Raw genomic sequence first — 22,392 nt, 5'->3', positions numbered from 1 at the left:
CCCTCTACCTCTCCCTCTCCCTCTACCTCTACTCTAGCTGTGCCCTCTACCTCTCCCTCTACCTCTCCCTCTCTGTGCCTCTACCTCCCTAGCTCTCCCTCTACTTCTCCTCTAGCTGTGCCTCTCTACCTCTCCCTCTCCTGTCCCTCTACTCTCTGGCTGTGCCTCTCCCTCCTTCTGTGCTCTCCTCTACCTCTCCCTCTAGCTGTGCCCTCTGCCTCTCCCTCTACCTCTCCCTCTAGCTGTGCCCCTCTCCCTCTCTCCCTCTCCCTCTAGCTGTGCTCCTTCTCCCTCTAGCTGTGCCTCTACCTCTCCCTCTCCCTCTAGCTGTGCCCGCTACCTCTCCCTCTACCTCTACCTCTAGCTGTGCCCTCTACCTCTCCCTCTAGCTGTGCCCTCTACCTCCCCTCTACCTCTACCTCTCCCCTCTAGCTGTGCCCCTCTACCTCTCCTTCTCCCTCTACCTCTCCCTCTAGCTGTGCCCTCTCCCATCTACCTCTACCTCTACCCTCTAGCTGTGCCCTCTACTTCTCCCTCTAGCTGTGCCCTCTACCTCTCCTTCTCCTCTACCTCTCCCCTCTAGCTGTGCCCTCTACCTCTCCCTCTACTCCTCCCTCTAGCTGTGCCCTCTACCTCTCCCCTCTAGCTGTGCCCTCTCTTGCCCCCTCCCTCTAGCTGTGCCCTCTACTTCTCTCCCTCTAGCTGTGCCCTCTAGCTTCTCCCTCTAGCTGTCTCTACCTCTCCCTCTAGCTGTGTTCCTACTTCTCTCTCTACCTCTCTCTCTAGCTGTGTTCTCTACCTCTCCTTCTAGCTGTGTTCTCTACCCTCTCCTAGCTGTGTTCTCTACCTCTCTCTAGCTGTGCTCTCTACCTCTCTCTAGCTGTGTTCTCTCTCTCTCTCTACCTTTCTCTACCTCTCTCTCTGCTGTGTTCTCTACCTCTCTCTACCTCTCACTCTAGCTGTGTTCTCCTCTACCTCACTCTCTCTAGCTGTGTTCCTCTCTCTCTAGCTGTGCCCTCTCTCCTTCTCTCTAGCTGTGCCTCTCTTGACTCTCCTTCTCCCTCTAGCTGTGCCCTCTCCCTCCCTCTACCTCTCCTCTAGCTGTGCCCTCTCCCTCTCCTCTACCTCCCTCTAGCTGTGCCCTCTCCCTCTACCTCTCTCTAGCTGTGCCCTCTCCCTCTACCTCTCCCTCTAGCTGTGTCCCTCTACCTCTCCCTCTAGCTTTGCCCTCTCCCTCTACCTCTCCCTCTAGCTGTGCCCTCTACTTCTCCCTCTAGCTGTGCCCTCTCCCTCTACCTCTCCCTCTCCCTCTAGCTGTGCCCTCTCCCTCTCCCTCTACTCCTCCCTCTAGCTGTGCCCTCTACCTCTCCCTCTAGCTGTGCCCTCTCCCTCTACTTCTCCCTCTAGCTGTGCCCTCTCCCTCTACCTCTCCCTCTAGCTGTGCCCTCTACCTCTCCCTCTAGCTGTGCCCTCTACTTCTCCCTCTAGCTGTGCCCTCTACCTCTCCCTCTAGCTGTGCCCTCTCCCTCTACTTCTCACTCTAGCTGTGCCCTCTACCCCTCTCTCTAGCTGTGTCCTCTACCTCTCTCTACCTCTCACTCTAGCTGTGTTCTCTACCTCGCTCTCTAGCTGTGTTCCCTACCTCTCTCTACCTCTCCCTCTCCCTCTAGCTGTGCCCTCTCCCTCTCCCTCTACTCCTCCCTCTAGCTGTGCCCTCTACCTCTCCCTCTAGCTGTGCCCTCTCCCTCTACTTCTCCCTCTAGCTGTGCCCTCTCCCTCTACCTCTCCCTCTAGCTGTGCCCTCTACCTCTCCCTCTAGCTGTGCCCTCTACTTCTCCCTCTAGCTGTGCCCTCTACCTTTCCCTCTAGCTGTGCCCTCTCCCTCTACTTCTCCCTCTAGCTGTGCCCTCTACCTCTCCCTCTAGCTGTGCCCTCTACCTCTCCCTCTAGCTGTGCCCTCTACCTCTCCCTCTTCCTCTACCTCTACCTCTAGCTGTGCCCTCTACCTCTCCCTCTCCCTCTAGCTGTGCCCTCTCCCTCTACTCCTCCCTCTAGCTGTGCCCTCTACCTCTCCCTCTAGCTATGCCCTCTCCCTCTACTTCTCCCTCTAGCTGTGCCCTCTCCCTCTACCTCTCCCTCTAGCTGTGCCCTCTACCTCTCCCTCTAGCTGTGCCCTCTACCTCTCCCTCTAGCTGTGCCCTCTACCTCTCCCTCTCCCTCTAGCTGTGCCCTCTACTTCTCCCTCTAGCTGTGGCCTCTACCTCTCTCTCTAGCTGTGCCCTCTCCCTCTACTTCTCCCTCCAGCTGTGCCCTCTACCTCTCCCTCTAGCTGTGCCCTCTACCTCTCCCTCTCCCTCTACCTCTCCCTCTAGCTGTGCCCTCTCCCTCTCCCTCTCCCTCTCCCTCTAGCTGTGCCCTCTACCTCTCCCTCTACCTCTACCTCTCCCTCTAGCTGTGCCCTCTACTTCTCCCTCTAGCTGTGCCCTCTACCTCTCCCTCTCCCTCTCCCTCTAGCTGTGCCCTCTACCTCTCCCTCTCCCTCTACCTCTCCCTCTAGCTGTGCCCTCTACCTCTCCCTCTCCCTCTACCTCTCCTCTCCTGCCTCTCCCTCTCCTCTCCTACTCTAGCTGTGCCCTCTACCTCTCCTCCCTCTCCCTCTACCTCTCCCTCTAGCTGTGCCCTCTACCTCTCCCTCTCCCTCTCCCTCTAGCTGTGCCCTCTACCTCTCCCTCTCCCTCTACCTCTCCCTCTAGCTGTGCCCTCTCCCTCTCCCTCTACCTCTCCCTCTAGCTGTGCCCTACTTCTCCCTCTAGCTGTGCCCTCTACCTCTCCCTCTCCCTCTACCTCTATCTCTAGCTGTGCCCTCTACCTCTCCCTCTACCTCTACCTCTCCCTCTAGCTGTACCCTCTACTTCTCCCTCTAGCTGTGCCCTCTACCTCTCCCTCTCCCTCTCCCTCTACATCTACTTCTCCCTCTAGCTGTGCCCTCTACCTCTCCCTCTACCTCTCCCTCTAGCTGTGCCCTCTACCTCTCCCTCTACCTCTCCCTCTAGCTGTGCCCTCTATCTCTCCCTCTACCTCTACTTCTCCTTCTAGCTGTGCCCTCTACCTCTCCCTCTCCCTCTAGCTGTGCCCGCTACCTCTCCCTCTACCTCTACCTCTAGCTGTGCCCTCTACCTCTCCCTCTAGCTGTGCCCTCTACCTCTCCCTCTACCTCTACCTCTCCCTCTAGCTGTGCCCTCTACCTCTCCTTCTCCCTCTACCTCTCCCTCTAGCTGTGCCCTCTACCTCTCCATCTACCTCTACCTCTACCTCTAGCTGTGCCCTCTACTTCTCCCTCTAGCTGTGCCCTCTACCTCTCCTTCTCCCTCTACCTCTCCCTCTAGCTGTGCCCTCTACCTCTCCCTCTACCTCTCCCTCTAGCTGTGCCCTCTACCTCTCCCTCTAGCTGTGCCCTCTACTTCTCCCCCTCCCTCTAGCTGTGCCCTCTACTTCTCCCTCTAGCTGTGCCCTCTACTTCTCCCTCTAGCTGTGCCCTCTACCTCTCCCTCTAGCTGTGCCCTCTCCCTCTACCTCTCCCTCTAGCTGTGCCCTCTACCTCTCCCTCTAGCTGTGCCCTCTACTTCTCCCTCTAGCTGTGCCCTCTACTTCTCCCTCTAGCTGTGCCCTCTACCTCTCCCTCTAGCTGTGCCCTCGACTTCTCCCTCTCCCTCTAGCTGTGCCCTCTACTTCTCCCTCTAGCTGTGCCCTCTACCTCTCCCTCTAGCTGTGCCCTCTACTTCTCCCTCTCCCTCTAGCTGTGCCCTCTACTTCTCCCTCTAGCTGTGCCCTCTCCCTCTACCTCTCCCTCTAGCTGTGCCCTCTACTTCTCCCTCTAGCTGTGCCCTCTACTTCTCCCTCTAGCTGTGCCCCGTTACGGTCCCCTGTTGCTGCAACCTGCAAGTCCCCTTTAAGTCCCTTGCAGCTATGCCTTCTAAATCTGCTGGGACTCTAATATCTGTGCCCCTGTATCTCTACCTTGTAACCCCCCTTGTAGCTGTAACATGTAATTCCATTACAGGTTTTCCATTTAATAATGGAAATAGGAATTAGTATGTTGATGCTCATTACTTATGCTGGACATCACATCTCAACATTTCATCACTTCAACAAGTTCCTTATCTCACACATTCATTTCGATTTAGAGACCTACATGGCTGTCACCATGAGAACTGTGTTAATTGGTGTGCAATCACAATCAGAGCCCAGGGAAGCTGTTTTGCCACACCTCTGTGACAATGTATGCAAATGGAAGATGTGTTGAGTAGATTTTAAAATGGAGTTGTTACCCTGGTTTCATCAGCCAAACATGACAAGTTTAGGTGATAAGAGGAATATTCCCTAGAACATTTCCATGGCTACTGTCTGTATTGTTATACTTTATCCGGAGTGGCAGTTTCTCTCCTTCGCGTAGAATACTCTCCGGCCCGTATCGGTGGCTTTTTCTGTCTTTATGCTAATTCACAGAGACATATGTCTGGTCTCTCCTTCTTGTTTGGTAACATATTCCCTTTTCTTTTTATTTCAGATGTGTTTTAATCTTAAAGTTATCCAAAACATTTGACAAAGTCTCTTGGGTATATAGTATGGAGCATCTGTTGCTGTCTTAATAAACCTTTCTCTAAGGGCCTGAATGATGTCACCGTGAGAGTGGACTGGAAAGGACTATGGTGTGGATTTCTGTCTGATATGTTTGGCTTGTGTCATGTTGTGTCTCTTACACAGTCATTAGTCTGTCTGGCTGGCTGGGCACAGACCACCCTGGCTGGCCGTAGCCTGGCCAGCCCTGCAGCGATGGAGAGTTTGATCTCTCGTTTAGCCAGAAAGTAGGTCATGTGGAACAGTCTGCCAGACCAGTCAGCCCTTCGAGTACGTGTCTCTCTGATTCGTTGAAAGAGCAAGACGCAGGTCACTCCCAAGAATACGTAAGACAACAACAAGACATTCTGTGTCTTTGAGCTTTGAACACCGTGACATAAAAAAATACACATAAAACAGGCACACATATTCTCCAAGCCATTTTACACAACAATTCCATTTATCCAGTTACTAATTGGCTAGATTGGGTTGGAGGATGATGGATCAGTTTGATCTTAGTCTATTCATTTTTAGTATCTGTACTATAAATATACTCAGCATTTATGATGGTAGAGTTGTGTGGAGATAGACTTGTGACACAACTTCCTGCCTGGCTCTAAGTTGGAGTGACAGCGAGGCAGCAAGCTCAGCTTGTGGCTGTGTAATCCTCTGATCTGCAGGAGATGGATGACACAGTAAGATGTTGCTGCTGCTCTCCCTCTTATAGGCTACTGACACAGATAAACATTGGAACAACGTTTAAACCAAATTTGCCCACTTGCAAAAACACAAGTAAGCAAGTCAACTCAACTGACACTATTTTATTGGACCTTATACCTCCCATGCTTGGTTTGAAACATAGTGGTATTGTTTTTCATGGTGGAAGAATAGATAGTGCTTTTGGCTAAAACTTCAGCCTAAGGAGTGAAGTGCAACAGTTGCTCAGTGTCACCCCTTTCAGGAGCTGTGTTGCTCCTAAAATGACATGATTTATACTAACGTAAAACCGTTGAGTTAAATGAAGCTAATTACCAACTGTAGATCCCAGAATGGAGTGAATGGTGTGTAAATGTAGTCAACAGTGGCCTTATAGTGTGAAGTCGCATCATATTATATTCAAATTTGATGTATTGCCTTTTCAAATAAGTGGCTCTTGTTTGTAATACTTTTTTAAAGATTTGAGTTTGTGTTTATTTTATTTTTACAGGGACAGTGCACATTAATCAACGTTTCAGTAAAAGAGCCGGTTTTAGCCAGCCGGCTAATTTTCAACCGCAGTCCCTGGGCAGGTTATTAAAAACAATTACAATACAGACAGTCATTGAGCAGTGAGCAACATAGGACAAGCAAGATGTAGCATACAGACAGAGCAACATAGAACAAGCAAGACGTAGCATACAGACAGAGCAACATAGAACAAGCAAGACGTAGCATACAGACAGAGCAACATAGGACAAGCAAGACGTAGCATACAGACAGAGCAACATAGGGCAAGCAAGACGTAGCATACAGACAGAGCAACATAGAACAAGCAAGACGTAGCATACAGACAGAGCAACATAGGACAAGCAAGACGTAGCATACAGACAGAGCAACATAGGACAAGCAAGACGTAGCATACAGACAGAGCAACATAGGACAAGCAAGACGTAGCATACAGACAGAGCAACATAGGACAAGCAAGACGTAGCATACAGACAGAGCAACATAGGGCAAGCAAGACGTAGCATACAGACAGAGCAACATAGAACAAGCAAGACGTAGCATACAGACAGAGCAACATAGAACAAGCAAGACGTAGCATACAGACAGAGCAACATAGGACAAGCAAGACGTAGCATACAGACAGAGCAACATAGGGCAAGCAAGACGTAGCATACAGACAGAGCAACATAGGACAAGCAAGACGTAGCATACAGACAGAGCAACATAGGACAAGCAAGACGTAGCATACAGACAGAGCAACATAGGACAAGCAAGACGTAGCATACAGACAGAGCAACATAGGACAAGCAAGACGTAGCATACAGACAGAGCAACATAGGACAAGCAAGACGTAGCATACAGACAGAGCAACATAGGACAAGCAAGACGTAGCATACAGACAGAGCAACATAGGACAAGCAAGACGTAGCATACAGACAGAGCAACATAGGACAAGCAAGACTTGGCATACAGACAAAGCAACATAGGACAAGCAAGACGTAGCATACAGACAGAGCAACATAGGACAAGCAAGACGTAGCATACAGACAGAGCAACATAGGACAAGCAAGACGTAGCATACAGACAGAGCAACATAGGACAAGCAAGACGTAGCATACATACAGAGCAACATAGGACAAGCAAGACGTAGCATACAGACAGAGCAACATAGGACAAGCAAGACGTAGCATACAGACAGAGCAACATAGGACAAGCAAGACGTAGCATACAGACAGAGCAACATAGGACAAGCAAGACGTAGCATACAGACAGAGCAACATAGGACAAGCAAGACGTAGCATACAGACAGAGCAACATAGGACAAGCAAGACGTAGCATACAGACAGAGCAACATAGGACAAGCAAGACGTAGCATACACGCAGAGCAACATAGGACAAGCAAGACGTAGCATACACGCAGAGCAACATAGGACAAGCAAGACGTAGCATACAGACAGAGCAACATAGAACAAGCAAGACGTAGCATACAGACAGAGCAACATAGGACAAGCAAGACGTAGCATACAGACAGAGCAACATAGGACAAGCAAGACGTAGCATACAGACAGAGCAACATAGGACAAGCAAGACGTAGCATACAGACAGAGCAACATAGGACAAGCAAGACGTAGCATACAGACAGAGCAACATAGGACAAGCAAGACGTAGCATACAGACAGAGTAACATAGGACAAGCAAGACGTAGCATACAGACAGAGCAACATAGGACAAGCAAGACGTAGCATACAGACAGAGCAACATAGAACAAAAAGCAACAAGACAAAATTCATAAAAGCAACAAAGTGTTTCCACACCTCACAAGCTACAGACAACAGACAACATGGAAAGCGGCAATACACAGCTAGGGATTATGATCACAAATGTGATTGACCTTTAGCCATGTCTTCATGCATTTTGTGAAAGTGTGATATGTGGTGCAGTTATGTGTGTCTGATGGCAGTGTATTCCAGACATGGGAAGCTCTCACAGAGAAAGCAGATTTACTAAAGGTGCTTTTCCTTAAGGGAACTATACAGTCACCTCTCATGGCAGACCTTGTGGATCTGCTGCCACATGTTTGGGTTTTCTGTTTAACAAAAATCCTGAGTGGAGGGGGAGCCAGGCCATTTAGGATCTTGAATACAAGACAAGCGTCGGTGTATTGCACAAGATTTTCCCAACTCAGGAGCTCATGCTTTCTGAGGATGTAACAGTGATGATGGCTATTGGGCTTCCTATCAAGCACTTTGAGAGCCTGTTTGTAGACAGACTGAATGGGTTTTAATGTTGTACAGCAAGCTTGGGCCCAACTAGTCAAGCAGTATGTTAAGAGCGGGAGTATCATAGATTTGAAGTACAGTTTTGCTACCTCTGTAGTCAAACAATTTTGTATAAATTGGAAATTAGCTAGGTTGAATTTGGTTATTTGAATTACCTTTTTCACAAGCTTTTTAAAAGAGAGGTTGGAATCAAGTATGATGCCAAAGTACTTAAAATCAGATACCACCTGGAGCTTCTCCCCTGACACACAGACATCTGGCACAGTAGCATCTGTTGCCCTCTTTGTGAAGAACATGCAGACAGTTTTTTTCACATTGAGATGCAAACATGAGTCACTGAACCACTTTGTAACCTGGACCATTACAGTAGTGAGTTCTTGTGCAGCTTGTTGTTTGCTCTTTGCATGCACATATATCACTGTATCATCTGCATACATTTGAACTTCAGACCCAGTACAGACAGAAGGCAGATCATTAATGTACAGGCTGAACAGGGGGGGCCCCAGTATTGACCCTTGGGGCACGCCCACATCATAGCTAAGAGTGGGCGACAGCTCATTGCTCACTCTGACACACTGAGTTCTGCATTCAAGGTATGATTTCATCCATCTCAAGGCATCGGGGGAAAAGTTGAACTTGGACAATTTTGTGATGAGAATCTCATGGTTAACAGTATCAAAAGCCTTCCTTAGGTCCAGAAACACAGCCCCAACAACGCCCCCTTTGTCCATCTTGGACTTCACATTTTCCAGAAGAAAGCAGAATGCTAAACAAATGTGTTAATTTCTATTTGAACAGTGAAGTGAATGTGCATAGCATCACTGCATTTAATTTTGTTCATAGGGGACCTGAAAAATGATTGATTCAAATGTAGTTTTGATTTGCACTTCTCACCATTTAAAACACACTGTGTACTCTACTGTACTCTGCATTCTGTTGCCACTGGCAAGGAAAATGTTTACACAGTGACTATGAGCAGGACAATGCTCATATGAAATGCTGAACAGAATTAAGTAAACGCAGGTCATTTATCAATAATTTAGCGGCAGAATAAAATGAAAAGCAGGTATGTGGTCGTGCCGGGGGGAGGTGCAGTAAACAGCTGGCTACCTAATGTCTCTATGGGTTGTTATAACACAGACACAAAGTTATCATTATTCATTTGGGAACTAGATACTGTATGATGCGCTCTTCTAGGAACTGTTTGTACATATGCCTTTGTCCTCCCACCCCACCCCTAGAGGCATCATCAGTGCATTGGTATATGGTATCTGCCCTTGACTGTATATAGGATGATTCAATGTCAGGGAAGACCTCCATGAATTCTAAATGACTCAGAGATGGAAAAAGCACTTGCACTGGATTATTTTCCATTTGGTTACGTGATGGTCAGTTCTGGAGTTGATCATGGTCTGTCTTTGATTGACAGTTGTGTCTTGGTGTTTAATTACCCTTCTACTAACACTCCTGCTATCTCTCTCCCTCTCTCTCTCTGTCTGTCTGCCTGGCCCAGTGGGATCGGTGGGGGGGCCTGAATGGAGATGCATGGAGGAATATGTCAATAATCCCAGCTATCTCCTGCTGACTTGTCATATATATCTCAGAGAAGGTCATGGGTAATGAGTCCCAGCCTCATCCTTCACACACGCGCATGCACACACGCACGCACACGCACACACACACACACACATGCATACACGTACACACTCTTTTGCGATCAGATTTGCTATCAGAATTTTTCATTACAGACAGAGCCTCATCTTCTGTTGCTGATTGGGACCTATTAACAGGCTTTCAGGGTATAAAGAGGATAGGTGTGTGGGAGTGTGTGATCTGTGTGTGTGTGTGTGTGTGTGTGTGTGTGTGTGTGTGTGTGTGTGTGTGTGTGTGTGTGTGTGTGTGTATGAGTGTGTGCATCTGTGTGCTCTCTCCTGCCTGTGTGTGTCATTGTAGTGTGGAGTGCTGTGCCCTCCCTGATGGTGAGACGGCAGTGCATTAATCATATGTTTTATGGAGTAACTGGGTTTGTCCTCCTCCTGGCCCCACACTGCCAGGAGAAGGACAAGGATTTGACCTTGGCTTGCTGTTTGGACAGTACCGACGTGTGGGTACAGTACTGAAGAAGCCAAGCCAGGAAAAAAAGCTATATTAAAAACTATGTGTTAATTGCGTTGTTTGTTCTATAATCTGTCAGTTCATATGCCTTGACACCGTGATATATAGGCCTAAAGGCCGAGACAATAAGATGACACAGTGTTGAATAAATTCAACCACACCTTTGTTTCATCACAAAACCATCTGTCCACAAAGCATATTGCATGTAACATACAGTTACATGACCTACAGCATGGTCAATCAAGTTAATGTTTACGATATTTTCGGACTACTAAACAACATTCTTTTTTTTTGCCTAGTCTGATACAGTGACAATTAAAATACCCCAAAAACAATTTAGTCCAATCTCAACTTAAGCTAAATATGATCTGTCTCTCCATGGTAGACTACTGATTCTGTGTGTGTGTGTGTGTGTGTGTGTGTGTGTGTGTGTGTGTGTGTGTGAGTGTGTGTGTGTGTGTGTGTGTGTGTGTGTGTGTGTGTGTGTGTGTGTGTGTGTGCAGTAGAAAAAACATGTTGACTCACCCTCCTCTTCTCGTTAATGTCACCAATACGGTCTATGACTCTGCCATTCAGTAGGCTACATGCTTTTAGTTTTTGTTGTCCTGAATAAAATGCTTTCTCGCTAGCCTAACTTCCTTTCATGGGCAACGATAAGCCTGCTAGTTAACATCAGCCTACTACATCTAGCTACATATTGAACTTCTATCCTATCATTCAGTATGAATTTATGGTTGGATCAGAATCTCTGTTATAATCATTGGCCAGTACGGATTATTAAGTAAAACCTCAAATCCAGATCTCTATCTCCGTCCATGGCTAATTTAGGAAAGGGCCAATTTTGCTAGCTAGAATGAATGCGATGCAACAATTCGTTTTTCTGTAAATTACGTTTGGCTTTTGTTGTGATATGATTGGTGTAAATCCAAACTAGCTTTACTTTTTTTGAGCTCCAGGACCATTCACAGTTGAGCTCACTCAGTTTAGCTCAGTGCTGATTGGTTATTATTTTATACTTTTTTTATCAAGGGAGGCCAAATGCTCGCTAGCTTCCCTTGCATTCAATGCTACTGGCAGCAACAAAATAATACTATTTTTGACTAGACAGCATCAGATAGATGGGTTACACATACAGAGACAGAGGGGCACTGTTTTGCTCGCTCGGATGCTTTCTCCAGTGAGATACTGTACATTCAGCCTCTTGTGAAATGAAGGAAAATTCTACAACATAGTGAGATGAAACATAAATTATACAGTATATATATTTTTATAATGTATTGGTCAATCTTTTGGGGAAGCCTGGTTTCGCTAAGGTTTAGAAAGGTTTACAAGCAAGTAACATGCAACTCACAAATAAGCGTTAATTTAATAATGAACCTACCTCCCTTTCATCTTTATAAAATAAAAGGAAAAGCTGGAGTCTACATATCCTAGTTGCAAATGCTATATACAGTATCAGTTTCATTACTTAGTTTCATTTCATTAGGAGTATATGTGAACAGTGGAGACAGACTGGGATGTGTAATGCTCTGTTCGTCTGTTGTCATCGACCCCTCTCCAGGCACGACCAGACTGCCCCGTGATGGGGAGATCTCTGGGCTGGACTACAACTTTGTCTCCATAGAAGAGTTCTTCTCTCTGGAAGAGTCAGCAGCGCTGCTGGAGAGCGGCAAATTCAAAGGTGAGCAGAGAAGAGGCCCAGGTTGGTACTCATTCACCCAGTCATCTCTCTCTGGCCTCAAATGCATTGTCATTTCACATACATTCTTTCGTGATCAATGCACTATAAGTTGTATACTGTATATTGCAGATAGATAATGATGATAGTTTATATACAGTATAGGGTTAGAGTACTAACCCACAACCCACAAACCAATACACACAGCCTCAGTTACCAGGCAGTCTCATGGCTGGTGAATGTCACTCATACAAATCAAATTAAATGTTATTCATCACATGCTTCGTAAACAACAAGGGTAGACTAACAGTGAAATTGTGACTTACGGGCCCTTCCCAACAATGTAGAGAGAAAAATAGAAAAATAATAACACAAGGAATAAGTATACAATGAGTAACGATAACTTGGCTATATACACGGGGTACCAGTACGAAGTCGATGTTCAGGGGTACGAGGTAATTGAGGTAACTCAGCAAAAAAAGGAAAGTCCCTTTTTCAGGACCATGTCTTTCAAAGATAATTCGTAAAAATCTAAATAACTTTACAGATCTTCATTGTAAAGGGTTTAAACACTGTTTCCCATGCTCGTTCAATGAACCATAAACAATTAATGAACATGCACCTGTGGAACGGTTATTAAGACACTAACAGCTTACAGATGGTAGGCAATTAAGTTCACAGTTATGAAAACTTAGAACACTAAAAAGGCCTTTCTACTGACTCTGAAAAACACCAAAAGAAAGATGCCCAGGGTCCCTGCTCATCTGCATGAACGTGCCTTAGGCATGCGGACTGCAGATGTGGCCAGGGAAATTAATTGCAATGTCCGTACTGTGAGAAGCCTAAGACAGCGCTACAGGGAGACAGGGCGGACAGCTGATCGTTCTCGCAGTGGCAGACCACGTGTAACAACACCCGCACAGGATCGGTACATCCGAACATCACACCTGCAAGATAGGTACAGGATGGCAACAACAACTGCCCGAATTACACCAGGAACGCACAATCCCTCCATCAGTGCTCAGACTGTCCGCAATAGGCTGAGAGAGGCTGGACTGAGGGCTTGTAGGCCTGTTGTAAGGCAGGTCCTCACCAGACATCACCGGCAACAACATCGCCTATGGGCACAAACCCACCGTCGCTGGACCAGACAGGACTGGCAAAAAGTGAGGGGTGATGGTCGGATTTGTGTTTATCGATGAAGGAATGAGCGTTACACCGAGGCCTGTACTCTGGAGCGGGATCGATTTGTAGGTGGAGGGTCCGTCACGGTCTGGGGCGGTGTGTCACAGCATCATCGGACTGAGCTTGTTGTCATTGCAGGCAATCTCAATGCTGTGCGTTACAGGGAAGACATCCTCCTCTCTCACGTGGTACCTTTCCTGCAGGCTCATCCTGACATGACCCTCCAGCATGACCAATGCCACCAGCCATACTGCTAGTTCTGTGCATGATTTCCTGCAAGAAAGGAATGTCAGTGTTCTGCCATGGCCAGCGAAGCGCCCGGATCTCAATCTCATTGAGCACGTCTGGGACCTGTTGGATCGGAAGTTCCCCCCAGAAATGTCGGGAAACTTGCAGGTGCCTTGGAGGAAGAGTAGGGTAACATCTCACAGCAAGAACTCCAAAATCTGGTACAGTCCATGAGGAGGAGATGCACTGCAGTACTTAGTGCAGCTGGTGGACACACCAGATACTGACTGTTAGTTTTGTTCAGTTTATGTCTCAGTTGTTGAATCTTGTTATGTTCATGCAAATATTTACACATGTTAAATTTGCAGAAAATAAGCGCATTTGACAGTGAGAGGACGTTTCTTTTTTTGCTGAGTTTATATACATATAGGTAGGAGTAAAGTGACTAGGCAACAGGATAGATGATAAACAGTACCAGTGGTGTATTTGACGAGTCAAAAGAGTTAGTGCAAAAAGGGCCAATCTAGATAGTCCAGGCAGCTATTTGGTTAACTATTTAGTAGTCTTATGGCTTGGAGTTGGAAGCTGTTTAGGGTTCTATTGGTTCCAGTCTTGGTGCATCGGTACCGCTTTCTGTGCGGTAGCAGAGAGAACAGTCTATAACTTGGGGGCTGGAGTCTTTAACAATTTTTAGGGCCTTCCTCTGACCCCATCTGGTATAGAGGTCCTGGATGGCAGGGAGCTAGGGCCCAGTGATGTACTGGGTTGTACGCACTACCCTCTGTAGCGCCTTGCGGTCGGATGCCAAGAATTGCCATACCAAGCGGTGATGCAGCCAATCAACATGCTGTCAATGCTACAGCTGTACAACTGTTTGAGGATCTGTGAGCCCATGCCAAAACATTTCAGCCTCCTTTTCAGCCTCACGACTGTGATGGTGTGTGTGGATCATGTTAATTCTTTAGTGATGTAGACACCAAGGAACTTGAAGCTCTAGACCCGCTCCACTACAGCCTCACTGCTCATTGATTGTCTGTATTGTTATTGTAATTGTTTTTAACAACCTGCCCAGGGACTGCGGTTTAAAATGAGCCGGCTGGCTAAAACCGGCACTTTTACTGAAATGTTGATTCATGTGTACTGTCCCTGTAAAAATAAAAATAAACTCAAACTCAAACTCGTTGATGTGGATGGGGGAGTGCTTGGCCTTCCATTTCCTGTAATCCACAATCAGTTCCTTTGTTTTTCCCATGTTGAGGGAGAGGTTGTTGTCCTACCACCACACTGTCAGGTCAGTGACAACCTCTCTATAGGCAGTCTCTTCGTCATCGGTGATCAGGCCTACCACTGCCTTGTCGTCAGCAAACTTAATGAGGGTGCTGGAGTCGTGTGCGGCCACGCGGTCGTGGGTGAACAGGGCGTAAAGGAGTGGACTAAGTACGCATCCCTGAGGGACCCCCGTGTTGAGGATCAACACAGGGTGTGTTGTTGCTTACCCTCACTACCTAGAGGAAGCCTGTCAGGAAGCCCAGTGTTCAGTCCCAGGGTCCTGAGCTTAGTGATGAGCTTGGTGTCAATGAACAGCATTATCACATACTGTAGATGTTCATCTTGTCCAGGTGGGAGAGGGTAGTGTGGAGTGCAATAGAGATTGCGTCATCCGTTGATCTGTTGGGGCGGTGTGCGGATTGGAGTGAGTCCAGGGTTTCTGGGATGATGGTGTTGATGTGAGCCATGACCAGCCTTTCAAAGCATTTCATTGCACCGATGTGAGTGCTGTGGGGCAATAGTCATTTAGACAGGTTACCTTGGCGTTCTTGGGCACAGGGACTATGGTGGTCTGCTTGAAACATGCACATATTACAGACTGGGTCAGGGAGAGATTATAAATGTCAGTGAAGACACCCGCAAGCTGGTCAGTGCATGCTCTTAGTACGTGTCCTGGTAATCCGTCGGCCACGCGGCCTTGTGAATGTTGACCTGTTTAAAGGTAAAGGTCTTACTCAGGAGTGAGATATCACACAGAACTGCTGGTGCTCTCATGCATGGTAGATAGAAACATTTTCTCAGAGGCCTTATTATTTCCATGTAGTTAATGACACCAGGTCTTGAACAGGTCTCAGTCTCTCCACCCCGGGAGAGTTAAAGTTGGACTGCTTTCTCTGATTAAAAAGACACCCCCTGAGTACAACAGCAATCTAATGTTTCTCCTTATCTCCTTACCCTGCTCTGACTGCATGAGCTGGAGGAATACATTTAAGTAATTTGATTTGTATTATAGCTTCCACAACAGAAGGATATAATTGAAGGAGAAAATAGAGTAGACTTTACTGATCCTAAGGGTGGATGGTAATCTATGTGATGAATGCACTGCACTGGAACACCTCCATCATAATATTTAGGATTGACTGTATATTCTATATTTCGTATAGTGATAGCCTTTTCAGATGTGTGTTTGGGATCTCCATCTCTACGCTCATTCTTTCTTGGCACCAAGGACCAACAGTACAAATATGATTCTAACAATAACGTTGTGGCTTATCAACTCACTTTCTCTTCCATCTCTCAGGGAACTACTACGGCACCCCACGGCCAGTACACATCGGTCCAGAGAGCCCTCCCATCACCTACCGGGAACACCGCAACCGGCTTCGGAACTTTCGGACACGCAGCAAGTCGCTTAGCAACCTGGAGAAAGCAGCAGAGGAAGAGGAGAACAGTGAGGAGGTCTCTGGCCTGTCAGGCAGGTTTACCAAAGACAGGCTGCTCTCCCGTAAGACTATATGGGTGACCAATTTACTACAGTCATATATAGTGCGTATTAGTAGTAGCAGTCATAGTAAGCATAGTATAAGTAGTAGTAGTAACAGTAGTTGTAGTAAATTATTTGAATTTGAAACCTTTTTGTGATTTTAAGTTTTCAAAATGTGTGCCAGGTATGGTGGCCTGCAGCTACTGTAAAGACTGTAAAGACTGCATTGTCCTTCTGTACCTCAGAGTTTTTGATGGACAAATGAATCAATGATTAGCATGATTAGTATGCTTCTGGCTCTATGCGGGGCTGTGGCCACATTGATCGCTGGACTTGCTCCAGAGGAGGGTCAAGCTGACCAGAGGCAGGCTGTGTGGTAGGCAGGGAACAGGGAGTTGTCTATGGTCCTGACCTGTGCTGCTGAGTCATCTATCGCATGGCCTTGTGGTGCTGAACGGAGTGTTGGCTGGACTGGCTCTGACTGCAGCTCTGGGTATGCAGCAGGCCACATCCTCCCACGTACATTCTAAAGGACAGGAGGGTTGAGATAAAGCTGTTTGCATAGACCCTGTGCTGTACTGTAATGTATGGAATGCATGCCTTGCTTTTTTGCTTCTTTTTTTTTTACACTAGACTCAATGGGTCTGGATTTGGAAATGTGGCTTTAAAGCTAGCTGTAAACTAAGTTCAGTGTAGACAATTTCAATGATTCCAGAGATTATTCAAGGGTTCTATTTTCACTGACTGTAAACTGAGAATAACTTTAATAACGTGTCAAACACTCGTTTTCAGTGTTTTGTCTGTCGTCTTCATTGACGTTCCAGGTGGATCAGCGGGTATCAGCAATGCCCATCCCGTCTCCCTGTCCCCCTGCCGGTCAAGAGGGTATGGCAGCGCCATGGAGAACGGTCATGGCAGCACCAGTGCCAGGGTGCCAGCAGTGATGTCTAAAAACTGGAAGAAGGCCTTCAGCAACTCAGGAGAGCCTTTCTACACAGAGTGAGTGAATCAAATCACAATTTATTCAAAGTGCATTTGACAAGGTCACACCACACTTTACAGAAATAAATACAAAAGAAAGAAAGTGACTATTCTATTCAGTTCTACGTGGATAGACTGCTCTCTTGTATGTTTTAGGTTGTTTCTGGTCAAGGATGTTGACTTGTAAATACTGTTATATAGCATCACCATGGTGGTGGTTGATTGGTGACTTTGAAGTGGCCTGTCTGTCACTCTCTTTTAGCCATTACTCCAAGACTACCAGCTGGCAGGATCGTCGTGCTCAGAGCAGCAGAGAAACGATGCTCGACAAGAACCAATGTGAGCTCTCTCCCACTCTATAATTATGGAAACAGTGCTAGAGCGTTTAACCATTGAGCTGCCTAATGATAGACTGTACGTTAATAAGATGGGAACTACAGGAACATAGGCACAGCGACCCTGTTAATAGATTCAAATGAAATTAAATGAGCTTTTAGTAGAATTGAGATACTGTGTAGTGATTAATCCCTAACCCCATAACGGCAAGCTAGGAGGAACCACTGGCACAGGTCCGTTCTGCAGTGGATGACAGAGGCCATGTGTTGGGCATGACACTGACAACCTTCGATCATAATTGTGTCATGTGATTCACAGATAAAACAACCTAATACAACAACGTTTGACCAATATAGCTGATTATAGCAATTAGAGCCCCATCTGCCAGAATATCATGGGTAAAGCATCAAAATATTAGTGGGTTGCAGTTCACTGTTTTAACCAGCAGGAGGTGATACAGATCAGGCAGAGAGTTTATTTCCTTTTCAAGAGGTTTGAATCTTCTCTGTGGGCCATTATGACAGGGAGGAAAAAAACCTTTGCCTGCATGTCTATTTATTTCTAAACGTTTTGCACTAAGTGCCATCGGGCCATGAGTTTTCAGTTGTCAGTGTTGTGCGTCTCTTAACTCAGCTCTGAACGGCACATTCTAAACAGTTCACTCATTCACACACATACAGGGTGCAACCTTTCTCTGTCTCTCTGTCTTTCTCTCAACCTCTTCATGGTGACCTTTATTTCCTCTTTACCTGCCAATTGCACAAAACCTCTGTCGCTCTCTCTCTCTGTGCTTCTTTGCACTTTTTACTCCTTTCCTTATCTTTTCCCACTCTCTTTCCCTCCCTCCTTCTCGTTTTCTCAGTACCAGGGTTCACAGACCAGCCAGGGGAGCTGAGGGGTTTCTCTATCCACATATGCCTCTCTAAAGGTCCCGGGGGGTTTGGTTTCAACATCGTGGGGGGCAGCAGAGCCAGGGAGTTTCTCCAGGTCTACAGCATCACGCCAGGGGGACCTGGAGCTCTCAACACAGGTAGGAGGGAGGGAGGGGACAATATACAGAGAGATTATTATCCTTTTTGAAAAGTTTTACACAGTTTTACACTTCCTTCCAAGGAATATGTTACATTTGCTTCTTAAAGGGTATCATAACTTTGCCAATGTTGACATTAAAATATTGAGCATTAAAGCCGGATTCCTCGTAAATGTAAATGTCAATTAAACAGAAATGAGTCTTGGCTTTATGTTTGCAACAGATTGAATTGTGGATTATTGAGCGTTAAAGCCGGATGTTTAATAGGCAAAACATTTTAAAAGCTATTAGCTACACACTGTTAAATACTTGCAGACTGTGAAAATTGGACTCCTGTAAACTCTCTCTCCTCACTGTACTTGACCTTGGTCTGGGTTTTTTAACCTGGTTTAAATGTGGCTTGTTTAGGCAGTTTGAGAATAATCCATCTCTCTTTGTAACTTTGCTCAGATATGTCAGCCCACAGAATCACATTATTCTTGTTGTTGTTGTTGTTACAATACTCACTAGAATGTAAACACTATATTTAGTATTTAGTATTGTTATACTGTAAAAAGCATGTGACTATAGTTGGTATTATACTGTAGCACGTGTTCACATCTACCAGATAAGTCTCTCTCTCTCTCTCTCTCTCTCTCTCTCTCTCTGGAGCTGGATTATAGTGGTGGGATTTTTCTGTGATCTCCCATAGAGAGTAGATCTCAATCAATCCCTAATCCTAATGGCATGCATGCCATAATCTAGCTATCATCACATCCAGCAACACACGTACATACTGTATGTGCACACTAACACACACTAAACACCCACGAATACAGACTGTGACACCTGTCACATGCACCCAGAGTTGAGCATTTTAGAAGGTTGGGATACAGAGGGATTAGTTGGTAAGATTACATTTCACACATACCCACACAAAAATAGCATAGCATTTATGAACTAGAACTACAATATCCCTCAAACAATTTGCAAATAGATGATGTGATGTTCTATATACAGGTTTTAAAGGTATACTAATGCTTTGGGATAACTGAACCAGAAGCCTTTCAACCCATCCTCTTGGTCCCCACAGCGGATATCCTGGTGTACATCAACGACGTCTGTGTCCTGGGAACGTCTCATAAAGAGATGGTGGAGATGCTGAAGGCAGTGCCTGTGGGCCACAGTGTGGACATGGTCCTCCGGAGGGGCTACCCCATGCTCTACAACACAGACGGATGCCTCAAGCAGCCCCATCCTTGGTCAACTGATGTCTGTGACCCCCTCCTCCCACGTACCACCACCCAGCCCCAGCCATTACACCAGCTCCTCCCCCGCCCATCCACAGCCCCAACCCAGACCCAGTATCATAATCTCAATGGCGTCCTTTCTCACCACCATGACGTGGGTTATATGGGTCCAGGAGTGGGGCCGGGACTGGATGCCAATGGGAATGCCACCTCCACAGCTACCCGACCGCCACCCTCTTACAGACACTCCAGTGGAAACCTCACTCACTCCACGGCCCCTTCATCACCCTTTTATAGAATATCCAGTGGACATCTCTCTGACTCCACTGCCTTTGATTCACCCTCCTACAGACGGTCAAGGGTGCACCCCGCTGACTCCGCCGAGCCGCCCTCCTACAGACGGTCTAGTGCGCACCCCGCTGACTCCGCCGAGCCGCCCTCCTACAGACGTTCCAGGCGTCACCTATCTGACTCCACCTCCCCTACAACACCATCTTATAGATGTTCCAGTGGCAGCATCACTGTCACCACCCCCCCGGTCCGCCCACCCCGCTCCTGAGGGGTCTCGCCCACCTGCAGGCCCCAGATAACTCCCAGAGTGACAGTGAGGTGGTCTCAGCCATCGGCTCACACAGGTGACACGCACACCCACACACAATGTAATTTTCAGATACAGATTGAAGTCAGAAGTTTACATACACCTTAGCCAAATACATTTCAACTCAGTTTTTCACAATTCCTGACATTTAATCCTAGTAAAAATTCCCTGTTTTAGGTCAATCTCAATGGCGTCCTTTATTTTAAGAATGTGAAATGTCAGAATAATAGTAGAGAGAATGATTTATTTCAGCTTTTATTTCTTTCATTACATTCCCAGTGGGTCAGAAGTTTAAATACACTCAATTAGTATTTGGTAGCAATACCTTTAAATTGTTTAACTTGGGTCAAACGTTTCGGGTAGACTTCCACAAGCTTCCTACAATAAGTTGGGTGAATTTTGGCCCATTCCTCCTGACAGAGCTGGTGTAACTGAGTCAGGTTTGTAGGCCTCCTTGTTCGCACACGCTTTTTCAGTTCTGCCCACAAATGTTCTATGGGATTGAGGTCAAGGCTTTGTGATGGCCACTCCAGTACCTTGACTTTGTTGTCCTTAAGCAATTTTGCCACAACTTTGGAAGTATGCTTGGGGTCATTGTCCATTTGGAAGACCCATTTGCGACCAAGCTTTAACCTACTGACTGATGTCTTGAGATGTTGCTTCAATATATCCACAGAATTTTCCATCCTCATGATGCCATCTATTTTGTGAAGTGCACCAGTCCCTCCTGCAGCAATGTACCCCCACAACATGATGCTGCCACCCCCGTGCTTCACGGTTGGGATGGTGTTCTTCGGCTTGCAAGCCTTCCCCTTTTTCCTCCAAACATAATGATGGTCATTATGGCCAAACAGTTCTATTTTTGTTTTATCAGACCAGAGGACATTTCTCCAAAAAGCATGATCTTTGTCCCCATGTGCAGTTGCAAACCGTATTCTGGCTTTTTTATGACGGTTTTGGAGCAGTGGCTTCTTCCTTGCTGAGCAGCCTTTCAGGTTATGTTGATATAGGACTCGTTTTACTGTGGATATAGATACTTTTGTTTGTACCTGTTTCCTCCAGCATCTTAACAAGGTCCTTTGCTATTGTTCTGGGATTGAATTGCACTTTTCGCACCAAAGTACGTTCATCTCTAGGAGACAGAACGTGTCTCCTTCCTCAGAGGTATGACGGCTGCGTGGTCCCATGGTGTTTATACTTCCGTACTATTGTTTGTACAGGTGAACGTGGTACCTTCAGGTGTTTGGAAATTGCTCCCAAGGATGAACCAGACTTGTGGAGGTCTGCAATTTTTTTCTGATGTCTTGGCTGATTTCTTTTGATTTTGTCATGATGTCAAGCAAAGAGTCACTGAGTTTGAAGGTAGGCCTGGAAATACTTTCACAGGTACACCTCCAATTGACTCAAATGATGTCAATTAGCTTATCAGAATCTTCTAAAGCCATGACATAATTTTCTGTAATTTTCCAAGCTGTTTAAAGGCACAGTCAACTTAGTGTATGTAAACTTCTGACCCACTGGAATTGTGATACAGTACATTTACATTTACATTTAAGTCATTTAGCAGACGCTCTTATCCAGAGCGACTTACAAATTGGTGCGTTCACCTTAAGACATCCAGTGGAACAGCCACTTTACAATAGTGCATCTAAATCTAGTAAGGGGGGTGAGAAGGATTACTTTATCCTATCCTAGATATTCCTGAAAGAGGTGGGGTTTCAGGTGTCTCCGGAAGGTGGTGATTGACTCCGCTGTCCTGGCGTCGTGAGGGAGTTTGTTCCACCATTGGGGGGCCAGAGCAGCGAACAGTTTTGACTGGGCTGCGCGGGAACTGTACTTCCTCAGTGGTAGGGAGGCGAGCAGGCCAGAGGTGGATGAACGCAGTGCCCTTGTTTGGGTGTAGGGCCTGATCAGAGCCTGGAGGTACTGAGGTGCCGTTCCCCTCACAGCTCCGTAGGCAAGCACCATGGTCTTGTAGCGGATGCGAGCTTCAACTGGAAGCCAGTGGAGAGAGAGGAGGAGCGGGGTGACGTGAGAGAACTTGGGAAGGTTGAACACCAGACGGGCTGCGGCGTTCTGGATGAGTTGTAGGGGTTTAATGGCACAGGCAGGGAGCCCAGCCAACAGCGAGTTGCAGTAATCCAGACGGGAGATGACA

The 22,392-nt window shown here is 46.7% G+C and overlaps 1 pseudogene; it reads left to right on the top strand.

The window, feature by feature from the left end:
• Positions 1–22,392, top strand: part of LOC115132833 (membrane-associated guanylate kinase, WW and PDZ domain-containing protein 3-like) — an 86,374-nt pseudogene that overhangs the window by 50,378 nt on the left and 13,604 nt on the right.

Source organism: Oncorhynchus nerka, linkage group LG7 (assembly GCF_034236695.1).
Source record: "Oncorhynchus nerka isolate Pitt River linkage group LG7, Oner_Uvic_2.0, whole genome shotgun sequence".
NCBI lineage: Eukaryota > Metazoa > Chordata > Actinopteri > Salmoniformes > Salmonidae > Oncorhynchus > Oncorhynchus nerka.
The sequence above is the reverse complement of the archived record's forward strand: the minus strand, read 5'-3'. Positions and strand labels throughout refer to the sequence as shown.